The sequence below is a fragment of the Melospiza georgiana genome, chromosome 4 (genome assembly GCF_028018845.1).
Source record: "Melospiza georgiana isolate bMelGeo1 chromosome 4, bMelGeo1.pri, whole genome shotgun sequence".
Taxonomy (NCBI): Eukaryota; Metazoa; Chordata; class Aves; order Passeriformes; family Passerellidae; genus Melospiza; species Melospiza georgiana.
In genome coordinates, this window is record NC_080433.1 from 13,956,489 (window position 1) to 13,982,064 (window position 25,576).

Consider the following 25,576-nt stretch of genomic DNA (forward strand, 5'->3'; position numbering starts at 1 on the left):
CATGTTCAAACATGCCACATTTAGCAGCGCACAGGCTTCCTGAGAGACTCTCTCAACCTTCCTTTGTGCAAAAGGCTTTTGCCAGGTTCTTAGCTCATACTTCACTGACTCAGGCATGCCACTCCAGTTTCAAGGCAGTTACACTGGCTTCCCGTCAAATACTGCACAGTTTGGGGTTTTTTTCCTTCCTTTCCTATTTTTTTTTTATTTTCTCTAACTTTACTAACTAGAAGTTTAGGAATATGTGTCTGTATTCAGGTTATAATTTCAGGCCTCACCTTCCTCACAACACCCAGAAAAGAACCACTCACTAAAAGGTGCAGGAAACAGGTGTTTTTGACTAATTCAGCCCAATAATTTCAATAATTAAAGGGGGCCTACAAAAAAAGTCAGGGAAAGGGTTTTTACAAGGGCATGTAGTGATAGGACAAGACAGAATGGCTTCAAACTGAAAGAGAATAGGTTTAGATTAGATATTAAGAAGAAATAGAAATTCTTTCCTGTGAGGGTGGTGAGGCCCTGGCACAGGTTGCCCAGAGAAGCTGTGGCTGCCCCATCCCTGGAAATGTCCAAGGCCAGGTTGAACAGGGAACATTCTCCCAGACAGGCACAATCAGATTTTTGTGTGAATATCCTCTTAAGATGAGGGCACAAAAATTCTTAGGTGAGAGTAAAGGAAAGCCCTCTATAAATACAATCGGAGGTTAAAAAAACCCCACAAACCAGGTCATTGTTTAAAAATGGTCACCTGCAAGGTTTTTCTTAGCAATACTAAACATTGCTGCAGTGAAGATGCACACAGTCTGTTTCCCACTGCAGAGACTTTACCTATAAACACCAAGCTGGAGCAGAAGTAAAAGAGAAAAAAGTGGCCATTTTTATGCTACTAAAGCATTTCTCTTGGGGCTATACTATGAGAGATGTAATGCTAGTCCAGGCTCTCCCACTCTCATTCATGAGGTCATGTTCATAACTTATATAGACATTTATATTTTGGTTTTTTTGGTAGATTGTAAAGTATCATGCCAGTATGTTCAAACCTGTATTACATATTTATGCAACAATGCTATTGCATGAACCCTTAACATCCTTAGAAAAGCATCCCACTCTGTCTCAGGAAAAGGCACATCATCCCACAATCATTTCCAGCACCACAGTAAATCCCAGGTTCTTTATGATAGAAAACAAACAGATGTGGTCCACAAGAACTGCGTATCCAACAGATCCCCGCTGTTCCTGCTGCATCTGCAAGTGCCCAAGGATACAGGAAAGGCAGGTCTTGCAGGGAGAGGTGATATCTTTTATGAGAGGTTAGTATGAAGTGATAAGGAGAGGGAGGGCATGAACTCCAGATGCACAAGTCCTTCCTCACATGCACTGACGTGAAACAGAACCAAACTGTGACACAGAAACAGCAGCCAAGGCTTCCAAAACATCTCCACATCCAGCCTGTCCCTCTTCCCAAACAGGAAAAGAAGGCCGAAGCACATCCCCAAGCATGTCATAAATTACACAGTGAATCATATTCTTATGGAAACTGTCTGGCTGAAGTCACACCACTGGAAATATGTGATAAATGCACAAAGAAACCTAAAAGACAGCCTTAAAGAAAGAATACTCTCCCCACCCAAATTCTTGGAGTTAATATTAAGACAAGAAAATCCTGGAGTCATCATGAAGTTACTAGATTTTTGGTAGATTTTTCCCATAAACAAACTTTTCCCTGGATTATAAAGTTTATTGCTATTAATTGACACTTGACCTAGCTTTATATTCACTGGGTTTTTTTCAAGACTTAAGTGAAGTTTGTGTTCCTGAAACCTTGCCTGTTTTCAGTCAAATTTTGTCAAATAAGTCAGTTGAAACCAAAAAAATTCTTCTCCTTACAAACCCTTCTTGCAATCTATTTGAAAATACAAAAATGTTTGTATTTTCTGAAAAATTAAACAAACAAAAATCCACCCAAACAAATAAAAGCCCTCAAAAAATCACCATAGGAAAATTACTTTCCTTTAGAGTGTTTTCCAGGTTACTGCAAAACTTTGACCATTTCTAGATACAACTTTAAATGTAGTGCATTAATCAAAATTCTAGAATTAGAAGTTTCATCCTGCAATGCAATGAGGAGACATTAATAACTTAATAAGTTAACCTAATAACTTAGGTCTTTTAAAGTAAAACAAATTTTCTTCTCCTGGAGTTCCAAGCTGACTTAGGTAGCAGTGACAAAGACAGCAGGTGAGATTAAGCATATTTACCAAAGATAGCAGGGGAAATTAGGCACATTTACCTTTATAAAGTCATGACAGAGATAGATGTAGTTGATGTGTTTGTTACCTGGGGTCATTCTGCTCATTTTTTAAACTTTATTTGAAATGTTATCTGGAACTGGTTTGCCCCTGGGAATGGTGTGTGCAGTTAGGTCCTCCCCAGGAACACCAAGTGGCATGAAAAGATTAACCCTGGTGCTTTGAGCCACAAAGCAAAAGGAGCCAATCCCTACCAATGAACACCAAAAGCATTTCAGACGTGCAGACTAAGGTGAGAAATGTTTTCCAGCAGACTTCATCCCTGACTGCCCCCCTGCCCTCTCTGATAGGATTCTAGCACGGGTCAGAACGTGCAGGAAGAGAGCTGAGCACACGCACAGAAGCCGAGGCCTCCAGGAAAGGGGGGAAGGAGAAGGGCTCCTCCCACCCTCTTCAGCCTTCTTCCTCTGCAGCCACACCACTGGGCTCAAGGCAGAGCAGGAATGCCTAGGGCATGTGCTTCCAAAGGCAAGTAATCCACAGCCTAGGAGATGGGAAAGATCAAGCACAAATTCAAATAATTCTTTAGAACATCTATGTTTTAATGTAGATTAGACTGCCTTGGAAGAGGCAAAATAAATAAAACCTATTACTGAGTTCTAGAAGAAAATGTATCTAGGCTGCAATGCCTATCCAGGACTAAAACATTCTTCCTAAACTTGTTCTCACCATCAGCTTAAAGCCCAGTCTTGCTAAGGTTTAGCTTTCTGGCACTCTATTGAAAGCATAACCACATAAGACCTTACTGAGAATCAGCTTTAGGTTTGGCAGGGAGACCACCTGACATCAAAGATATGCTTAAGGCCATATCCATGAATTTTAGTGAAAAAGCAAGACGCTGCAGGTTTTAGAGGTTTTTAAAATGGTTTTGGCAGCTAAACTATTCTGATATTGCATGCATGCTTTGGTGCAGGACAGCATGCAGGGGAGATGCTTAAACCAAAGACTTATCAGCTACCTCTGAGCCAAACCACCAGTGCAGTGCTCAGGCCAGCCTTGATAAAAATGAGGGTTTATTTGTGCAAGCTCACCTCATGGCACAGCTAGAGAGCTTTACATACCCAAGCTAAACCTTTCCTCCTTAGCAATCCACAGTGTAGGGCAGATGGACTAGGCTGAGCATCTCTAGGTGCACCATCCCAGAGTGCCATGTCCAAAATTATTTGGAACTGTAATGGCAGTATTTGCTGCCATTGCATTACCAAACACTGGACAAAGCAGAGATCTCTAAGTTAGTGTTATTGCCCCTGCTCAGATACACAAAGAGTGTAAGGAATGAAAAATAAACTTGCCACCAGCACACACAGGTTGCTGCAGACAGCAGGGGCGGTGTATGGAATTGAGTGAGAAGCATGCTGGAATAACTGAAGGAGAGGAAAAATACCCTAGTGCTCCAAGAAGATCAATTAATCTGTAAAATGTACAGTATTCCCCAGGATACACCTTTGGTTTTAATCAAAGTATGCACTGCTTGGATGGGAAAAGGGAACTTGGCCACACAGAATTCCCACTCCACTGGTACAAATGGATGGTGCCTGGGCATGAAGGTCCAAAGCCCTGCTGCACAGTCTGAAGTACAGTATTGTCCCACATGCTGGACTGCCATGGATTTTTGGTGTGTTTGAAGTAAAACTGAAGTCAATAGTGCCTTTCAGCACAGGTCGGTAGAATCAGGTATGAGCCAGCCCCAGCGTGATGATTGCTCACAGTCTCAGCACAGCGTCCTTGTTCTTACACAGCACAATAGGGACGCTCATTATTACATGAGCACCTCCCTCAGGGCTGTTCCCTCAAACAAGGGGTAATTATTTAACCCAGTCCCATCTCCTTTGCATTCCCGTTAAAGAAAACCTTATGTGGAAAGGTAAGAGCTTGGCTACCAGTCCTTGGCCCAAACATCCTCCTGCTAGAACTGTTCTGCTTGCCAAGGCCTCACTGTTTTTACTTCAGGAGTTTGCAGCAGACAGATTGTGCCAAATCCAAGGAACTCTGTCATTAAAAGAAAAAACTAACAGTAGCAAGTGCTCTCCATGCTTTGCTAATCTTGTCAAACTGTACAGGCAATTACAGTTAATACAAGTATTCTGAGGAAGATTAATGGCAGTTTTAGAGCCAGAGTAACGCTGCTTCAGGTAGACTGGTATGAACAAAGCAGCAGGGAAGAAACTATCTCTTGCTGTACCTTTAGCCCCACTCAAACAAGAAAAGGACTCCCAAGGGAAACTGCCCTACTTCAGATAGCAATTTAAGTAGCACAGATCTACCCAGGAACATCAGCTTCTCTCTCTGCCTGCCCAATAGAAATACCCTTGCTACCAGAACCTGAGCTTGTAACTACAGAAAAAGCATGATCCTTCTCCGCATGAGCTGCTTAAAAGCATTTGAGGTCTTTCTTCCAAAAGAATAAACAGACAAAGTTCACCAGCTCCAAGAAGAACATGTGAAAAAACACTCACCCTGTCCCAACTCAACAAAGATAGAGATGTGCAGTAAAATGCCCTGCTCCACTACACTTGGCACCTACTACTGCATGTGACACCTACAACTTAAAGCAGTGGCTCCCAAATGGGGCAAGGAATAGTCTAGGTAAGTATCTTTTAAGATGTCTAGCTTGGAAAAATCATAGTCATATCCAAAATTCTTTTGGTGAGCAACTGACATCAAGTGAAAGATTTACTGACTTGGAAGTCATGTTTCTTTTTAGGGATAAATGATCACAGAAAACCAGACTAAGAATTTAAATATGGGTGCCTTTTTGTATTTTTAAGGCATGGTCAAATCCTCCTGAGGCCTTTCACAAGCTGTATCTCTATCCAGCAAGACTAAAGGCAATTCCCATGGTAATCCACCCCACCCCTGGGTTTTTCAGACATTCAAAATGCATTCAGGTCTATCCCTGAGAAAGCTTTTCTAAGGAGCAAGTTCCCTGTCTGAACCCAGCAATTAGATTACTTTCAGACACAGACAAAATTGCAAAATCCACCTCCAGACTACTGATGCCCCAAGCAGAAATGGTGATGCATCCACCATGGCAGAAGCATTTGAAACTCCACAGAGAGAGCAGCCTGGAGGAAACAGTGCCATCACTTTGCTGAGATAGGCATCTTTTGATTGTCTCACAACAATTAAGAAAACCTTAAAGTTAAATAATTATGAAGGAGAAGAGCAACACTAGGCCACCTTTTATGATTCACAGATTTATGCTAAACCATAAAGAACAAGAGATTAAGCCTCCTAGAAGGACTGGTAATTTTGTTACCCTATTTATACTGCCATCATGTTCAACTGTGATTTGATTTTAAATTTTGAATCCAGAGGAGTTATTTAATCTGCTATAAACTATACATATAGCTTAATTGTTTGAGGTTGACATCCTCACTAAGAGAGAAATAAATCTGTGGCAACATATACAAACAGTTCAGTGAATACCCAGCATTACATATTAGCACCCAAAAAGACACAGCCAGATCTGAAAGTTCCATCAGAAGACTTGGCCATTTGTTGTAGCTTTGAGTTTTCTAAGAAAACCAACACCCTGAAAATAAATCTCCATTCAACACACAGCATCTGCACTAAGTTCCCAAGATACCACAGCAACAGCAGTGGTCAAGGGATTTGTCCTGATAGAGAAGAAACAAGTTTACATTAAATGTTTTAGGGATTGTCAGCAACCATCAGGTGTAAACCAATCACCTTGACAGCTCATCTCATCTTAGAGTGGGTGTCAAAATTCAGCTCTGTTAAAACCTCTACAGCAAACCTAATCACACATTAAGAAAACCAGTACTGCTTGTAATACAGTCTCAAGAGAAAAAGCAGAAAGACAGGTATTTACACCAGAAGTTACAGAAAAAAAATGTGGGTTTATTTAAAGACTTACTTTGAAAATGTCATCTTGTGCACGTCAACTGTTGGCATCATCAACAAAAATAAATTCTTGCTTTTAACAGAAGTAACTGAAAAGACAGACAACTTAAGATGTCATTACACTTTCTCCTGGATTTTAACCACCATATGTTGCAATAAAAGCAGTGACAGAAAGAAAACATTATTGACTGATGGCCAGTCTAGAAAAATGCAACATTAGGTAATGGTGTCACTTTCAAAGCAAGTCAGTGCACATTCAAAAAATTTCCAGTACCCTCCTGAAGGAATTCAGCTACCTGCTACAGCCAACAGGTTCCCTTTTTTCAATTTTCTGCTCTTACACCATTTTATGTGATGGATTTCCCCCCAGACTTCTACATTGAAGTTAGAGTTCTTCTCATTTTTCTACTTCATCCTAAGACACTTCAAACACACAGAAGGATGAGAGATGCTCACCTAGGCACACGATTTCTTCTCTAGTAGCACAGTAGTGTTTCTTTTTGCCTTAACTATGCTGCTCACACCTACACAATGCAGCAAATGTAATTTTTCAGACCTGTTCTTAGACCAGATGCATCTTTATTTTCTTCTTAAGCTAGCTAAAACAACATGAGACTGTCACCTCTGTCACACTCCCTCCAAACCATTATTTGCCTTATTGTCTACAAGGACTTTGGCCTCAGTACCAAGACTTTTTGTGCTGACCAGAACTGCCTAGGTGAACACTTTGCCTCTGAGACCACCAAACACAGCAGTCCATGGTCTGTGTCTGGCCTCCTGGGTTCTGTAATAAATCTCTTTAATACTGTATGGAAGGGATACTCTAAAAAAGTGTACACTAAGTAAAAATAAGCTGTGTCTTTGGTTTTGCATGCCAAAGCAAACAAGATTAGTACTCCACAAAGAAAATAACCAAGTTATTTACCACTTTGGAGTTTTACCAAGTATTTGATACAACCAAACTAAAGCTGAGGATTTTAGGATATTTTCATTACAACTTGTTTTTGAATAATTGGGTCTCAAGACAACATTATTTTGCACAAAAAAGATGCAAGCTCCAATACCTTTTCTCTACTTTTGGAGTAGAACTTCTTAATCATTCCATTTCACAACAGTGATCAAAACAAGATGAAGAAACAAGTATTTTGATAGCAAGGTCTCTGTGTTCAGCGTTTCATAACAATTTTGTGGCTGCAGAGATGTCATTCCAGACAGAGTGTATCTCAAAATGGAAACCTATCCAGAAGGAAAATGAAATGAACACAGCTGACACAGAAGAAAGAGTTCACTCTCCTGCAGCCCAGCCTTCCTTAGCTCCATTGGTGAAGTGGCACTGAAGTCAACTGAAGCCCTCTGCTCACAAGGAACCATAAGTTGCCATGAGGACTGATGAGGTAATGTCTTCTCCTAAGGGAAATAAGAACAAACCAACTCCCCAGAGAGTCCATCAGGGGAGGAGGGGAGGAACAACAGGAAGGAGGAAGAACTCACTACGAATCTGGCATCTTTAATTCAGGAAAACATCAGAGCTCTTGCAATTCCCACAAACTAAACAAGGAATCACACTGTGGAAAAGGGGGAAGGGTCCAGCCAATTCTGTTTAGAGAAGGAAGTAAGGGGAACACCGAACCAAGCCAAGAGGAATTTAATTTGATGGAGAATCTACATTTCAATTTAGCCATTGAACCGCTGCAGGTCATGCCAAGGGACATTTTTTGTTCTGTGCTTGTTCTTTACCTGGCAATAGGAAAATAAGCTTTTCCCCTGCTCTTCACTAGAAAGATCCTACAATATGTTGGAAAGGCAGGTCACTGCTGAATGCCAGTGCCCATAACACAACCAGCTCACCACATTCCTGGAAGAGCTCCCACCAAAACCCCTGCCATGCTGCTGTGCTTCACAAACAGTGGTTTAGACACTGCTGGTTGGTCCAAAAGATCCTCAATTCGAGAAGGGAGAGGAAATGAAAAGCTGCGTGTTTAGCTCCCAGCTGAGTCTGGAAGTTGTGGAAGGTATACATACCACTTCACAAGGAAAGGGAACAGGAAGCCATGAAAGAAAAGAGTCATTATGTTGAAATGGTAACATTTTCTTGAGGTTACACAGGCCAAATGAGCACATCCCAGAAAAATGTGAATCAAAGCCTCGGTAAAGAAAGAGAAAGCAATATAAGTGACAGCAGATAGAAAAAAAAGGGGGAAAAAAGAAAAAAAAACTTGAGAAGAACAGAAAGTATCAGATATAAGAAAAATCCTAAGAGCTTATGCACAAAAATCAAAGAGTGCAATCAAATTTGATATCAGGAACTAAATAATAATAACGGAGAAAGCAAAACCAAATTTCTTTGCAAGGGCCTCTCCCACATAGGATGCTGGCAAAAGGTAAGTTCAAGATGGATTAAGTCAGGACTCACACAGCAGAAGAAGAGGGGAAAAAAAGTTGATTAACTAAGAGTAAAAAAGTTGATTAACTAAGAGTAAGGCATCATGTTCTCAACATTTATGAGGGGATTAAGTATTTAAGGGTTGAACAGAAAACAGAAATATGTAATGGCCACTAATGGTCACAATAGTCACAAAGCAAGCTATTCCAGCACAGGTACAAAGTGTTTGTAGAAAGTGCTATACATGACAGAAAAGAAGAAAAAGACAAAGATTGCTGAACTTCAGTACCAGAACAAGTTAGTTAAGAGCAGCCACACAGAGCTTCTGACAGACCTTATGACAGGCATAAAGGAGGATATGGCAAGAAATAAGGGAGGATACAGAACCACCCTTCTCTCCCAGACCCAAAGACACCATTAAATTTCCTCATGTGTCTTTGAGCATGTCATCTCCCATTGCTTGAAGGGACTTTATGTAGACTTTCTAGAAAGCTCACTTTGAAGTCTATAGCAAAAAGTTTAAAAAAAAATCTAAATTTTAAGATAAATGTAATATTTACAACCATGTGCACTCATTCCCCTACCCAAGGAGGTGGGAATAAACCCTCAGTAGAGTGGTAGAAGGGGAAAAACCCCCAAATTTATGTGTCTGTTGATAGTAGCAACATTGGATGGAACCATTGGGAAGTAACCACTTTAGATTTGCAACTGGCTGAAGGGCAGAGCTGTGCTGACATGACAGACAGGCTATTTCAGTTAACTGGTTTGCCAAACTCACATGGAAATTTGGCACAAGTTAGCAAAATGCAGTCTTGATGGTCTGGCAGAGGGAAAAAAAAACCCCTCTTCCCTGAATGACAAAAGCCTTCAGCTGACAAAATGTCACCACTAATATGAGTGGTCCCAACATGCTGTAGGGATGGCAGGCTCACCAGTAGGATGTTCTGGATTCCCATGTGCACAAGACAAGATTTTCTGCAACACCATCTTTTCCAGTGTGGACATCATCCCATTACAGCAGTGCCATGCAGCACCAGGAGCTCAGCAGAGCTCCAACAGAAACCTGCAGAACCCTTTTACTCCAGGCAGGACTCCAAGAACATGGTCCTGGTGTCACCATGCTATTACTTAGAGTAAATGGAAGGAATACTCAAAACCCCCAAATGGTTGAGACTGAAACGATATAAAAATACAGCAGTAGGATTAAAAAGAAATCAGACACCACCACTTGAACAGGAATGGGAATGCTAAATGGAGTTGTAAGTTTAATCAAAACTCCCCCCAGAGCAGTGGGCAGAGATGACACAAGCTATTAACAAGTGAGAACAGAGACAACTCTGAACACTGGCACCCTTTAAGTTAATATGAAAAAGATAAAAAAAAACAGGTTAAAAATGAATAGACATTACTAGCTATCCATTCTCATATCAGAAAACAGATTTTTCATTTTACCAAATAAGTATGATACAAAGTAAATGCTTTTGAGTAGGAAGAGGTTTTTATTTCACTTTTGTTTGAAAGATAAGTAATGAATATGCTTGTGATTTCTGATCAGACAGACACACCATAACCTACCAAATGTACAAAATTGACCTGCCTACTTCAGATAGCTATGACACTAAAACTACCAACTACATGACGACAATGTCACCAGATTTTCTCAATTCATTATCCCTAGAAAGAGTCTAAGAAGCCTTATCATCAGCAAGGCTATTTTGTTCTCCTAGCTAATTAATTGCTTTAATTAATAATTTTTCTTGTCATATGAGCCATCAAAAAAACCAAAAAGAAAGTCACATTGAGTGAAAGCTTTATAAGATACAAACTCTGGAGGAGTATATGGGTATATATTCACATGTGCACATTCATGTACATGGTTTGTATGTGGATGTGTACATGAAAACACATACACATATATGTCTGTGTCCTGGCCATGTTTTAGAGCAAAAGCATCCTGACAGAACCCAAGCTCTGAATTTGTCAGGTGGCAAACAAGAGTTTCCAATGGAGCACAAAGCTCCTGGAGCCCTGGGAAGCCAAGACAAGCCAACTTGAATGCACATTGGCAAACAAAGAGTAATCAGCTTAATAGCCTGAATCAATGGCTCCAGCCTTGGTTTCCAGTGGGTAAATCCATGCCATGAATATACTTCTTGCTGCCTCTGCAGAAGACAAGCTTGAGGGGGTACATTCCATGGCAGCTTAAAACAAGTGAAGTCAGGGCTACCAGTGAGCAGCCTCCCTCATGCCAGCTCCCAAGTTAATCCAGCAAGCTGACTCAAAGAGCTACAGCAGTCACAAACTGACTGTACAACCAAGTAGAATAAACAAATGCAGCAGTAAACGACAGCCAAACAATCTTCAGGCATTTCTGGTTCCCAGCTCTGGCTCACTGTGGGATCTTGACAGCCATTAGAGAGTGAGTTTGAAAAGAAAGAATCTCAGTACCTGCAAGGCTTTGGTGTTACTTGCCACAGAAATGCACTCTGTGTCATCCTCACGTGAGAGAGAGAGCTCCACTACTTTCAGCAGATCCATGTTAATGTTCTCCATTTCCAATTTTACTGTGACTGAACCCACTTCTTTCGGACAACAAAGGTAATAGCCAGTTGGGCAGAACACAGAAAAAAGAAAAAGACAGCATACAAAGTATTTTACTTCTAAGATTTTGAGAAGGCAGGTAATTTAAGGTCTGGCATGGAGCAAACAACCACCTAGAGTCTATGGAACAAACACTATGATGGATTTCTGGTCTGCTTCAAACCAAACACAAAGAAAATAGGCTACTTGTGACTTTATTCCCCAGCTTGGCCTCGAATGAAGTAAAAACAGTCACACAAACTACCCTAAGCAGCAGGCTTAGGGTAGCAGCTACAGGCAGAGGGACTGGGTCAAGCAGCCAGCTGTGGTAACCTTGTCTACATGCACAGCTGGAAAAAGACACTTTGTCAATAGTCTTTAGCTGCTGTTCTTCTGCTTTGTGTATTTAGGTTCAGGCTCCTTGGGGCACTGACTACTTGTACTTACAAAGCATTCCCACCAATGGTACCATTTAGCATAACCCCAAAATGTTAGAAGACAAACAGCAAAGGCCTGGGGGAGCTGGCACATCTGTATCTACAACATATTTAGAGGATATCAGCCTCTTGTACTCAACATATTCTAGAGGCAAACACAAAATTTGCCAACTTTTTTCTTTAATATAAGTTTCTCTCCTGTCTATAATAACTCCATACATACCAGATCTTAAAAGAGCCAACAATAAATCACTAACAGCACGAAGACAAATAGCAACTTGTAATAGAAGCATTCAGATCATTTTCACACTTCTTCCCATTCCCTCAGTTGCACTGAAAGATATGTCTTTATGTGGACTCAGGAGCATGCTATTTGAAGCTTAAGCCTCTGAACTGTAAAGTTTTCAACATGAAGGTATGGTTTATAATGAAAAGTTCCGAAATTAACTCATTCTGAAATATTTACAAATCCCTAGTGATAAAGGCCAAATACACAAACCCACACAATATTATTTTCTCAAAAGCCGCCACATAATCTCAGCCAACATTTCTAGGTTTTAAGGTGTACCTTCAGTTACATGAATTATAACTATTTAACAATCTTCAGAAGATATTTTCTAGATGCACAAATAGTATTTACTACTATGAACCTATTAGAAATTACACCTTTCCCTGTACTTCCTGCAACTTGTCATTAAGACTTTATTTAGACAGCCTGTCAAAAAGGCTTCTCCTCATACACACAGAAAATAACTCTTCTGTTATCTACTCCTGCAAGCCTAGCATTACCAGCCAAAGTGGAATGATCCTATTCTGTTGTCAGACAGAACAGACATTACAACTACAGCTTCTGTGATTTAAATGAAATGTCATTTTCATGTGCAACTAGTGCAGAACTTTTCTTCCTTCTTCTTAGAAATACTTTTAATCTCTTTTGACTCTACCTTCTTATTTTCTTCTTCCTTTATTTAATGCACGTAGGTATATTTTCTCAACATCTCATCAATACCTCTTTCTATTGTGCCCCGTCCTTTCTCTCTCTCCAGTCCTGTTCCTTACACACATCCTCCTTTTCTAGTATTTTCACTATGACAGAAGTTGACCTTTATAACAGACAGCTTTTGAAACTGGATAAACTGTTTGAAACTTCAGCTTGAGAAAGTTATAAGCTTGAGTATTTTTCCACTGCAGTGCAATTTAACTTCATTTTGAGTAAAAGCAGGACCACAGCTCTATCCACAGACATCAGAAAATAAAACTACATTTCAAGTTAAACATTTAAACATAAATCAGAACAAAATGTGCAGAATTTGGAATTCAAGGAAGCCCATTTTCCTGCTGTTGGAGAACCTGAAGGATGTGGTTACATGTTGGTGGCTCAATTTCTTTATCAACATCTTGTCCCAAAGCAGCTGATCTACTCAACAGTCATCCCACTTAACCTTAAAGAAAGAGTAATTCTATTTTCTATACTACTCCAGCTGTGCTTTCAAACATAACAACTGACATTTGAAAGGGAGAGACATTTCAAGGAGGAAGTAAGATTTGTATATTCTCATTTTGCTACATAAATTACAAAAATAGGTAAATAAGTAATAAATAGCTAGGTAAGCACAAGGTATGACTGTACAGAAAAGCAGCACCACAAGCTGAGCCAAATAATAAGCACTCAATAGAAATGCCTTACTTTGGTGGGTATAGCAAGAAGATTTTTGTAAGTGCACTTAATAATTCAGTTAAGCTAAGATAGATAAAAATGCTGCTACTGGATATCTGCTCAGGCAGGTTCTAGGTCAGGGAAAAAGCATATTAGGTGATGTCTCTTTTTTCCTTAGGATCTCTAACTTGTAACTTGTAGATGGCTTGTAGAAAGGTTTGCTTTCTTTCTTTTCTTTTTTTAACCAAAATTGAACTGGAAATCACATGTCAATTCTGAGGTATATATATATGCTTATTATGTACATACACAAAAACTTATACGCCCAACATTGCTCCCGAGTTAATTCATGACATAAATTCTTGGCTTTGAAATACTGAAATACTTAAATCATCAACACAGTCTTACTTTTTTTTTTTAATTATTCATCATGCCACAAAAGTCATTTTCCCATCAAAGTAGACAGCCTCTACAGGGGAAAGGGGGAAGGAAAATAAAATGAAAAAAAAAAAAGTGGGAAAACCACCATCAAACAGCTTGGCAGACTTTAAAAATTCCCAAAACAATCCATCTCTCTAAGCCAGCATCAGCTAAGTGTATCCAGCTTTTTTCTGTGCCAGCCACTAAGCAGCTCACTCAAAGATACAGTCCCAAAGGCTTCTGAAAGGCCAATACCTGAACCTTTACCATGGATCAGTCCCCACTTCCCACCCACCCACTTTTCCTACTGCATTACCTCCCTATTGCTGACTTAAACAGCAGACAAAGTCAGTGACTGAAAAGGACATGCTCCTTTTTAATGCTAAATCCTCAACATCCTCACCATGACTCAATCAGAAAGATTAGATGATCATTGGTTGAACCCTCAATATCATGTAAGTAAAAGAAAAAGATTTAGCGTTAAACAGCAGCTGTATTTTCACTTAGCTATGCAGACATTTCATAGCCACTCTGCCATACTGGTTATGTCTGGGGGTTTGAATAAAAATAGCTGATGTGCTTGGTTGTTACACCATGAAATGAAGTGCACAAAGCAATTGCCAAGTCTGGTTTTGCCCATGAAAGGCAATGGTCATTAATAGCTTGTATCTGCAGAAGCCTGTCAGAGGAGCAGCGTGCCTGTGCTTCCTCCAGTTTTCTATAGTTTAACCATACATGAGGCAGCAGGGACAAATGCACCACACATTTCCTCATTTCACAACAGGTCATGCCTGCAGGAGAGATGACAATTCATGCAAGCCTCAGTTGCAGAAATATATTCAAATCCTGTAAATTTGAGGAGGTGGAAAGATGTGTGTCTCTTCATGGAAATAGTATGTTGGGAAAATGTGCAAGGACAGTAATAGTTAATCAGTATTTCATCACTTTCTTTTGCTGTCCAGACCAGTATCTTGGAGATTTGAACTCCTGCTCTTTTTCATACCTGTTTTTCTTGAAGGAGATAAATTTCTTTCAGTAATATTTAGACAGGAAACAGGCAAAAAATAGGCTAGTCATACAATCATGTCTGGGCTGGATAGGCAAATTTTTCAGGCATCTTCAAAGAGGCCTACCTGGAAATCCCAGCAGACAGCAAAGTGAGCCACACTGAGGAAAGATGCTTTGTCACCTGGATGGTAACCACACATGGATCTCTATCTATGGTTATTAAGTGTGGCATTCTATCTCTAACAATTACCAATTATCTAACAAGCAGAACAGAGGACTGAGAAGATGACAGCATGCCCACACTGTGTCACCCATGAGAAGTCAGGGATTTTCAGCAGCTGGACAAGAAAAAAAGGACCAGGAAAATCAGACCTATTCAGCTGAAAAGTTACATGCAAGAAAAACCAAAAAAAAAGTGACATTTTGAGAAACAAACAAGGTAGCAGCAGATAGTACAAGTACAAGCAGCTCTCTTAGCTTTATTAGATTTCATTGTAAGTATCCTAGCCAGGAGAACATGAAGTTTACCGGCCCTCATAAGGGTGGTGCCTTCAGCTGCCCCTGCCTTCCTGAGACACAGGAATGTGAACATACAGACCAGTCCTTGGAGATGACCCTGCTTCAGTAAGGCCTCCCAACACCCACTGTGTAAAAGCTGGAGAGCTTTTAGGAAACTGAAAGGACATGGGAGAAAAGGGAAGAAGGAGAAGAGACTTACCATCAATGCAGAACTCCAAGCAGACTATGGGAAGAGTCTTTCACAGCCCATCCTCAGTTTGGAGCACACCTGCCTTAAACACAAGGTCTTCTGACAGGTGGGGAGAGCCCTCCTAAAGTGGTGACACCATTTGCCTTCTGCTGATCTGGATTCAGTCTCTTGCATGTTTTGAAATTTACTAGAATCCAATCTGGATTCAGACTATTGCATATTTTGAAATTTACTAGAATCCAATAACATGTCAACCCAATGCACTAAGATTACTGCTGTACTTCTCTGCTGCAAGCTGCAATAGTTTTTCTTCTTGCTTAGAAATTGGAAAACATTTATGAATCTTTGTAGAAACCAAGCTGAAGCTTATTCTATTTGCTCCCCAATTGTTCTTAGTAAGAAATCTCTACCTAAATTCCCTTAGTTTGGAAAGGCAATTCTGAGTGTGATGGCATTAGAAGAAAGATATGTAACACAAAGTTTCTTCCCTCTCCACCTCTCTTCCCTCCCAGTTTTCCAGAGTTCAAACAGACTCCTAGGAAAGTCAGGGAGAGCAAAGTTGGAAGGCAAGAGGAAACACTGTGTCCCAAGCAGGAATTTTCAAGTAGGGAGATATGAAACCCCAACACCTAAGCACTTGCAACTAAACACCTGTGGGAACTGGATAGGTGATAGGTGCTATATCTATTGCTGGTGGCATTAATAGAATGAGCAGAAAGTAACCCCATGCCTGTTCTTCAGCTGATTTCAATCCACCTCTGGCATTAAGGCTTGTTTCAGTGGCAGGATGGCAGAGAGATGCCCTGTGAAGCATAGCTCAGACTCTTTGCATGCATTTGTAAGATGGTGTTTAGAAGACGGGTGTCCTGCTTAAGGAACTGCACAAACTTAGTGAAATATGCATTGTGGAGAAAGGACCATCTTGCAGGCAAAATCCCAAGTTCTAGCATGGGATTTGAGTCTACCAAGTCTGGGATGAATGATTCTTACCCCTAGCAATCAAGAAGCAAAACCAACATGCAGGCTATTAAAAGTGTGGCATTTCTATCTCTAACACTATGAACTATTCAGCCTAACCAGAACTATAAAGCCTAAACATGCTTTCCTAGGGGTTCAGTAGGAGCAAAATGCAGCACTGAATCAATTTTATCCGGAATAGCGTGGGAGGAGGGAGAGTTCCTTTCCTATTTTGAGAGCAACATCTATGCTACACATGCAGAGCCAAAGCCTTCTAATCCAGCAGGCTGAATACATACTAGTTATTCAAACTCAAGAACGTGTGCATAAAAGGAATTTCATACAATTAGTCCCCGTTGTCCTCCTCAGTTCATACTCTCTGTAAAGTTCTTATTCCAGTGTTGCTACATTACACACTCAGACCCATCTTTTTGCCTCCCACATTGCCTTCAGTAACATAAAAACATTAGATAAGCAGGCAAAGATGTGTAAAAAGAGTATCTGTACAGCCACTGATCTATCATTTAGTCAACAGGCTCCATTCATAGACCGTTTTAGCAAAGCAAAAATCAAGTGAGGCAGAATGAAAATGGGTAATGCTATTTCAGTCTCAATATTAGGAAATGTGTCAATTTTCTGCCAAATGAATGTAATGGAACACAGTTCCACTATGATTTTATGAAGATTTTTTTCATACTATTTTAGCAGACCATCACTCTGACTCGTGTGTAAAAAGATCTTATGGAGAAAAAAAATTACATTTATTCTCAAGTAATGAAAGCTTCTGCACATCTCTTTTATACAAAGATACAAACTTTTGTATCTTTATTTGCTAAACAAATGACACAAGTTTATATCTTCAGCTTGAAAGCAAAGAAGAGTGCAAATGTACCTGAGGAGGTCTGAGAAAGGAACTGATCCTGGTTTATGGGAAACATCATGAAAACTCACACAGCACAGGGAAAAATTAGTTCCAAAAACACACTTAGAGAGAAGCTGTGTAAGTCACTGGCAACATAAGTATCATATTGTAACCAGGAAAGAGAAGAGATAACTAATTCCCCTCAAAGAAGAACCTTGTTTCAGGAGTTCCTTTGATATCTTCCAGCTTGACACAGCGAAAGTACAAAAAAGCAGGACCAAGGGAGCTTGGGAATGTTCCCACTGAATCCCTGCAGCCCCACTGGAAACCTCCCATCACTGAAACAACACTTGCCCCTCTTTCCTAGCTTGCCCAATTATTAATTTTGGTGGGGTTTTTTTCAGCTGTTGGAGCATTTCATAGGGACACAGCATGGAAGGCTGCCAGCCTTCCCAGAGCCAGCTCTGAGTAGAACACTCTTGGCTCAGCAGCAGACCACAAAGTGCAGCAGCAGGAAACACAGGGCCTTGAACTCACACCCATCTTGCTCTTGCCCTCCATTCACACCCCCTACATGCAGCTCATGTAGGGAGCTCTGAGTCCTGAGCAGTAATTCATTGGTGCCCAACACCATCTCTGCTGGAAACCATGGTACCTGCCAGAAGGCCTTTGATAGAACTGCCTAGTTAAAAACTAGGCAAATCTAGAAGTTGAGATGCCAAACTTGACCATTAATATCTTTTTTTTTTTTTGCTTGCTTCAGGAGTTACAGGAACTTACAGAGTAACTATAATAGAGATTCCCTATTTGGAGCTGACAAGACAACACCAATGCAAAGATCAGGCATGGTGGAGCAGAGAAGTGGTGATAGGAGCTGCCCTGTTGCCATGCCTGTCCTCAGCAGCAGGAATACTGCAGGAGCCCAGGGCATCCCAGCCTCCTGCCTTGCTCCAGAGGCAATTTCATCTCCATTGGCTTTAGTATTGGGGTGAGGATATCATTACAATAGTGATGAATTCCTGGGGATAGGATACCCCCAGAAGCAGCCTGTACTTAATGTTCACTTCACTTTCTTGCCAATGACCCCTGGTCTTCAGTCAGTTAAAAGCTTTAGTTTAGAACAACATCCTGACACTCACCACCAGGCCAACCATCACCTGTGGCTTTTGATTTGTGCAGAAAGTAGAGGTCATGTATGCAACTGGCAGCCCTAAAGGATGATACACTTCCCTTTGTTTATGAGTGGGGTACAAACCACAGAAATACTAGCAATACTGATATGTACTTATTGGTGTTTAAAATATTCTACAGAAATCCTCTGTGTCACAATGCTCATTCTGGAAGCCATCCCTAAGAAATTGTAGGGAAAGTGAATGTAGCATTTGACACATTAGGGACACACTTTCTTCCCTATTACCAAGAAAACCAGCTTCTTGAAAATTCTTAAATAATCAAGGATTTAGCATTACACAACCATGCACAAAATACTACAAGATTGCAAGAAGCATTTAGTCACTATCATAACAACAAATCCATAGGGGCAGATTCAGTGGAGTCACACACCAAACCCATGCTTCTTTCAAAGGCTGGAAAAAAACATGGAAAAGAAAAAGGAAGGGATGTGTCAATCCTTCCACACCTCATCCTTTGACAGTAACTACTCTATGCCATCTGGCTATTAAGGACTGTCAGCACTTGAAGAATATCCATGATGCTTTCCTGACTGTTTCTATAGAAAGGAAAAAGAAAAAAAAAAGTCCTAGAAAATTCAGCTGACATGCTACAAAGTGAAAGCTATCATCCTGCTGCCTCCTTTTCTTTGGGGGGAAAAATACTTCAGCTGTACTTACTGTATTTTTTTTTAGCAAAATTGCATTTTGAAAGCGGTGAATTTGCTGAATTGGTGTGAGGATTATTGCACTGAATGTTAAAAACCCAGATGATGGAGCAAAGCCCTCACCTGCACACACCTCTTACCGCCCAACGCGTTGGAGCAGAGCTCACTTAAAGCTAAATGCAAGTAACAGAAACCAACATCTAACTTGTCTATTTGACATTTCTTATGAAGGCCGGCCTTACAAAGAGAGCCTGAATTCAGCCCCCGAGGGCTCCGGCAGGCCTACGTGAATCTCTTATCTGATAGGCAGAGGAGCGCCTGGCCCATCTCACACCCAGGGACTGCGAATGACTTCACTGCCGCTGTGGCAGCAGCGCAGGGCTCGCAGGGCAGAGCCCATGTGCCAGGGAAGGTGCACAGGCACATGGCAGATCCAACCACAACTCCTCCCACGGGCTCAGCGAGGGCTGGCATCCCGCCGGGGCTGCCTTGGGAGACGGAGCTCCCAGCGAAATCCATTTAACACATTCCTGCACAGCTTCTGCCGATACCGTCCCCATGGTCAGGCCAAGCTAAAAACAAACACCCCTGCCCGGCCAGCTGTCTTTGCTGGAAGAGGAGCGTGCATTTTTACAGAAACAAAGATAACTGAACTCGCTATCTTCTACAGAAGTTTTTCTGGTGTGATTTTGTTCCATTACATCTGCTTGGGTAGCTAACAAAAGCAGAGCTACTGGAGCAAGAATGTACTCAGGTATCTTCATACATGTTACATTTTTAAATGCTTGGTTTGTTTTTCTGGATCTTCCCATACGTATTAAACCAAAGCATTTTGAAGCTACTATCTGTAGCACAGAAACTGACACATTCTCTGGTGCCTCTATGTGTTTGTTCATTTAAAAAGGGACTTTTAAATTGTGTATTAAACAAGTACAATAAGTGGAACTTACTACAACTCAGATATTTCTTATAGATTCCATCCTCAAAATTTAATGAGCATACTCAGTAAATGCAAGTTTTACTTGTGAGTATCACTATTCTTTGTATCTTTTGTCATTAAAAATGAAAGCTAAAAATACATGTACACCTCCCTGCTGCATACTTCAGTCCACATTCAAGCAGAAACTCCCAGACAACCAACATAAACAACTGTGATTAATGTTTCAATCTCCAATGGGCAGTGGGATGAACACCACAAAAAGAAATTAAGACTTACTATTTTTCCACCTCCCCTCAAAACACAAGAGTCTAAACCAACTCCTGTTTGGTCAGTTGTGACTTTATAAACTCTGTATCTACCAAGCCACACACTGCTAGGAATAGCATAAATCTCAGAGCGAGGATTACAAAATCATTCTCGGGTTTTGGTTGGGGTTTTCTCTTTTAAGAACCCCAAGAAACATCCTTGCAAAGAGAAACAGTTCAATCTGCTTTTAGGTTTCAAAACTAGCACAGATCTATTTTTTCTGCTGAGTATACACTGAATGTTTGAACAGAAGAATTAGTCATAGGTCAGACAATATAGCTTGTTATCACTACACCCTTCATTTGAAGGAAAACCAAATAAATTGGTTTTATATTTCAACCAGCTGAAACGACGGTAAAAGAAAGTAAATTCTCCTGGATTTCCTTTTTCAAAAAAAATAAAAAAATCAAAATTAATTAAAAAAAAAATTAAAATCCCAGCTTCTCATCTGACATGTAACCAAATATTTTTTGGCCGCTGAAAAATCCTGCCATTGGTCAGGCTCGGCAATAGGCACATCCCATACACCAGGTGATGCGCGCTCAGCCCCGCATCCCGGCCCGGGGGGGACAAAGCCGGGAGCGGGGATCTGTCAGGCCGCGTCCCGGCGCCAGCCCCGGGCCGGCAGCTCAGGCGAGCGCGATGCCAGGTTAACAATTTGCCTCCCTCCTGGACGCCGCGGCAGCCCTCCATTTTGTCAGCCGCCTCAATTTAAACGTTTTCCGAGGCGAAGGCAGAACTTCAGCATTTCTTCAGGAGCCCTCCGGAGCTTTAAAGCATCCCCGACCATTTTGCGGAGCCGGCGCTGCGGGCTAAGTTTAGCAGGGCAGCGGCGCACGCCGCGGCTCACGGGCAGCGCCGAGCCCCCCGCGGGGCAGCCCGCGGGCTCCTTCCCATCGCTTCTCCCGGCGGCGCCTCCTCCCGCCCCGCGCTCCGGCGGCGCCCGGCTTCCTCCCCGCACGGGGAGAGGCAGGTGGATGTCGGGAGGAGGGCAGGGAAGGGACGGGAGGCAGGAGCCGCCGCGGGCAGCAGGGTGCCGGCAGCAGGTAGGGAAGGCAGCGCGGGGCGGCCGCCGGTGCCGCGCGGTGCCTGTGCCGTTCCCCCTCCCTCCGGCCCCCGTTCTTACCACCTGCGGAGGCGGCCGGAGCCCGCCCGGGCCGGGGCAGCGACCTGTCCACTGCGGGCGCTCTCCTCCGGAGGTGAGGGGGCGGCGGGGAAGGGCATGCGGGAGGAGGGAGGGAGAGCTCCCGCCGCCCGCCTCTCCCTCACCTCCCTCCCCCTCCTCCTCCTCCTCCTCCCCGCCCAGCCCGGCCCGGCCCGGCCCGGCCCGGCCCGGCCCGGCCCCCCCCGCACCCCTCGCCCCACTCCCGGCTTGGCTTCCGCGGTGCGGGCCCGGGTCGGGGTCCCCTGCGCCGCTGCGGCACTTACTGTGTCACCCCTGTCAGTCTGGCTGCCTGTCCCCTCGGCGAGGATAAAAGCAATTGCCCACTAGCCTCGCCGCTGCCGCCCGAACAACTTTGTCCTCTTCCAGTCGCTCCTCTTTTTCCTTCTTCTTCAATAAGGAAAAAAATAAAAACCAACAAACCAAAAAAGCGTCCTCTCTAAAACAACAACCAAGCCTCAGCAAATTTAAAAATTAGAAAAGAAAAGAATATATTCGGCTTTTTTTTTTTTTTTTTTTTTTTTTTTTTTTTAAGAGTGGGAAGCGTGAAGGTGGGAGGGGAGAGGAGCAGAAAAAGGAAGCATTTGGAGCTTTGGAGCTCTGTTTTCCCTCTCCTTCCCCCCCTCCCAAGATGGCTTGAAAAAATTAAAAGGGGACAGTGGTGAGGGGGACACACACACCGAAAAGCTCGGGAGGAGGGAAAAAGTTTGGGAGGTTGGGGGTTTTTGTGTGTGTGTTCGGTCTTTTTGTTTGTTTGGGGGTTTTTGTTTTGTTTTGTTTTGGTTTTTTTTAAGCCTTAGAATGACAGAAGAGACTACAAACACCCGGGAAGAGCAGGCACAAGGAGAGGAACGAGCGAGAGAAAAGAGTTTTGCTGGTCAGTAAACTTCAAGCTGCTGCGATGAGGTCATTGGTGTAAATATAAAGCGATGGCGTCATTTGAAACCAATCCCAGTGAATGAACTCAGCCGGGGGGTGAAGGTGGGGGGAGAGGGTGAAGGAGAAAGAGGAGGAGCAGCGAGAGAGGATCCCTGCGGGGCCCGGCGGCAGCGGCGGCCGCGCAGCCCCGGCGGCGTGAGGCGATGGCGGATGGGGAGGGGGGGGTCTCTCACTGTCCCCAGGGCAAACACGGGCCCCGCTGCCCGCGGCCTCCAGCGACAGCCGCCGGGCCGCCCCTGGGAGGAGCCGCGGAGCGATTCAACCGAGCCGCCGGCACGGCCCTTCCCCGCCCCTCGCCCGGCCCTCGCTCGGCTCCGGCCTCCCCGCAGGCCCTCCCCGCCCGCGGCCCCTTCCCCGCGCGGCCCGGAGCCCGCCCGCCGTGTGGCGCCTCACGACGCCTCGGGCCCGCTGCCGTGTCCGCTCGGCCGCTTCTCCTCTCCTCCTCTCTGCCCTGCGCCAGCTGAGGGGGCATCCGTGAATACCGCCCTGGCCTTTGCTTTCACTGTGAGCCGCTGTGCGGTGCCATGCACAACCACCTGGGTGTGAAGGCGTCACATCCTCCTGTGGTAGCGCTATGAGATTCTACATCCACAGAGTGTCTGAGGGAAGGGAAAGGAACTTAAAGTCATCCAGGTCCAACCTCTGTCACTGAGGTGGGCAGAGCACCCTGTGGGTCATGTGGAACACTGGGGGCCTTTGCCCTTTAAATAACCTTCTTAAAGAAATTTAAAAGTCTGAAATCACACAGTGAAAATCTATGCAGATCTACAGAAGTAGATGTTATTTTTGCCTGACATGTATCTGTTATGGCTAGTACCAATCCGAACTGGCAAGGTGCATCATTCAGTGGCTGCATGGGTCCTGTCTGTCACGCATTCTTCTTCCAGACATGACAGAATATTCTGCAGTCCTCTTTCTCCCTTAGGGGCATCATTACTATGGGGAACCTGCTGGCACTGCTGGGCATGCAGGATAGCTTGCACACCAAAATTCAAACTCCAGTCCATCACCTCTGACGGCTTTGAATCCCTGTGCCAGAAACCCTTAGAAGACAGCATGAGAAAGAAGATTAACTACATGGGTCCTTACGTTCTTGGTGGCTGCCTCTTCCAAAGTGCCGTCAGAAAAGCACGTGGCTATCTCTCACAGTAGAAGGGTTTGGGTGTTTGGTGTTTCAGGAAGAAGGTAACTTAATAAATCATATGGGGCGGAGGAGGCTCTGTCCTGTCAATATTGACCATGAACCACCTTGATGAAGGCCCTCGTGCTAAGGAGTTGTGAGCTGTGTCATGAGAATGCCTTGTTAACACTTGTACTGAACAGTCACGTCCCATGAGAGGGAGAGCAGAGCAGGCAGGGAAGAGGGAAGCCCAAGCTCCACGACAGAGACAAAAGCAGTGAAAAAATTATGGTAAAGCAATTAACATTGGGATGTTCACTGTTTTGCACGTGTCCCTTTCCAGTATCTGAAAAGCAATTTTGCCCTTCTGTCTCAATAAAGCAGTGGCCCCAAAGATGCCTTTCTCAAACCCCCAAAGTGCCCACAGCATTAAAAATCTGCACAATTAACTGCTCGTTAATGGAGCTAGAAGTGACCCATTTTGATGAAGGGGATCAGAGAGCGTGCCAGAGGAACTGGAGGTGACGGCCAGTGCCCCAGCTCTTTCATTCCAGAAAATTGCAGGAACAAACAGTTCCAGCATGGTTATTCTCACAAAGAGAAGTGGGGAGCAGTGGAGAGAGGTGCATGGAGAGGAGGAAAGACATTTCAATTCTCTCTTCCCTTTTCTCATTTCAACTCAGTAGCACCTTATGTAACAGGTTTGGGTTTTGTTTAAATTGTGAGGCTGTGAAAATTTCCTGACTGTAAAACTGTAACAATAAGAAATACTTGTCATCTTTTGAAAATATTTTTCTTTTTAGCAAAAAAAAAAAAAAAAAAAAAAAAAAAAAAAAAAAAAAAGCAGAAAAGCCTGTACTAGAGCAGCAAATTAAAGCCTTTTCAGTATAGAGTCATGATATTTCTTTGCCTGATGTAATAAAGCGTGTGACAAAACCAGTGGTATCACATTTAATTCCTGCACATTGAAATTATTACTCAGAATAACTTTTTTCTTTTCAGCCAAGCTTGAACCAAGTCTGATTTGGGAGAACATTGCAGGGTGAAACTGGGCAGGTTCATTGCTAACCTCAAGACACAAACAGAAGGAAGACTCAAACACAGCAGCATCAGACCTTGCTTTGTTGAGAGTAGGAGCTGCATCCTTTGCCTCCTGTTTGCAGTGGCCAAAGTGTGAGTGTGTTGGCAGCTGACATCCCTCAGCTGGCCATGGCCACTTGTGTAGGAGCAGAAACTCCTTTACATGTCAGAATCTTAACATCATTTTACTCATTTTTTCCCCCTCTGAGAGCCTTTTGTTCCTCCCTTCCACTCGCTCAGCAAGCTCCTGGAAATGATCTGAACTGCGGGTGCAGACCAGGAGAGGGTCAGGCCTTGATTTGGCAAACACCTGAACCATCTGGAAGAGAGAGTGTTTGGCTTTGCTGGTGTGCCTGGCTGCTGACCTCCCCTCCCCAAGTTTTTTAAGTCTGTCAATTCCATGAAATGTATTTTGCTGCACTTCTGGTGATGGACTTTTTGGCCATTAAGTTCACTGCTTGTTTTTGAGAAAATGGTACTGAAAGAGTTAAATTTATTGTTCCTTTCTTGTGCCTCCTTATGAGGCTTATGAGATAAGACGATCAGAAGTGTCTATGTGGGGTGAAACAAGGGCAAAAGACATTGTGGTGGCTATCCAACCAGCTGTGTCACAGCCCTTGAACTTTGACACTCCCCCTGTCCTACCCGTTCAAGGCTCACTTCTGGCAGGAGTGGCTCCAAGTGTGTCACCCCTCACTGCCCCTGTCCCTGGGGGCCAGGGAGGGGCAATAGCTGGGTACTTTCAAGAGCTGGAGGTCATGCACCTTTTTTACAAAGGTTTCTCTTTCTTTATTACTAAAAGCTAGTTCAGCTTTTTGTTCCTTTTCCAGCTAATGGACTTTGTGGCACTTCATTTGGTTAATCAGTTAGCAGTGATTAAACAGGGGAAAGATAAATGACAGCCCGAGTAACGTCATCACAGTTTCTGCGTGGTGGAAAGGAGTGGTTTGCCAGGGAAACCTCTTGTGAAATAAGTGAGAATCGAACTATAAGCACGGAATTT

The 25,576-nt window shown here is 43.0% G+C and overlaps 1 protein-coding gene across 5 annotated transcripts in view; it reads right to left on the minus strand.

Moving 5' to 3' along the window:
• The window catches only part of DUSP16 (dual specificity phosphatase 16), a 58,124-nt gene extending 36,206 nt beyond the window's left edge, over positions 1-21,918 (minus strand). For 3 of the 5 annotated variants that reach the window (XM_058021951.1, XM_058021948.1, XM_058021950.1), the window contains exon 1: positions 21,399-21,493. The gene's annotated coding sequence lies outside the window, so the exon portion shown is untranslated. Of the gene's footprint in view, positions 1-21,398; positions 21,494-21,700 lie in introns of those variants that run through there. The other 2 variants (XM_058021952.1, XM_058021949.1) reach the window with 1 other exon arrangement.
• Between the last annotated feature and the right edge of the window lie 3,658 nt (positions 21,919-25,576).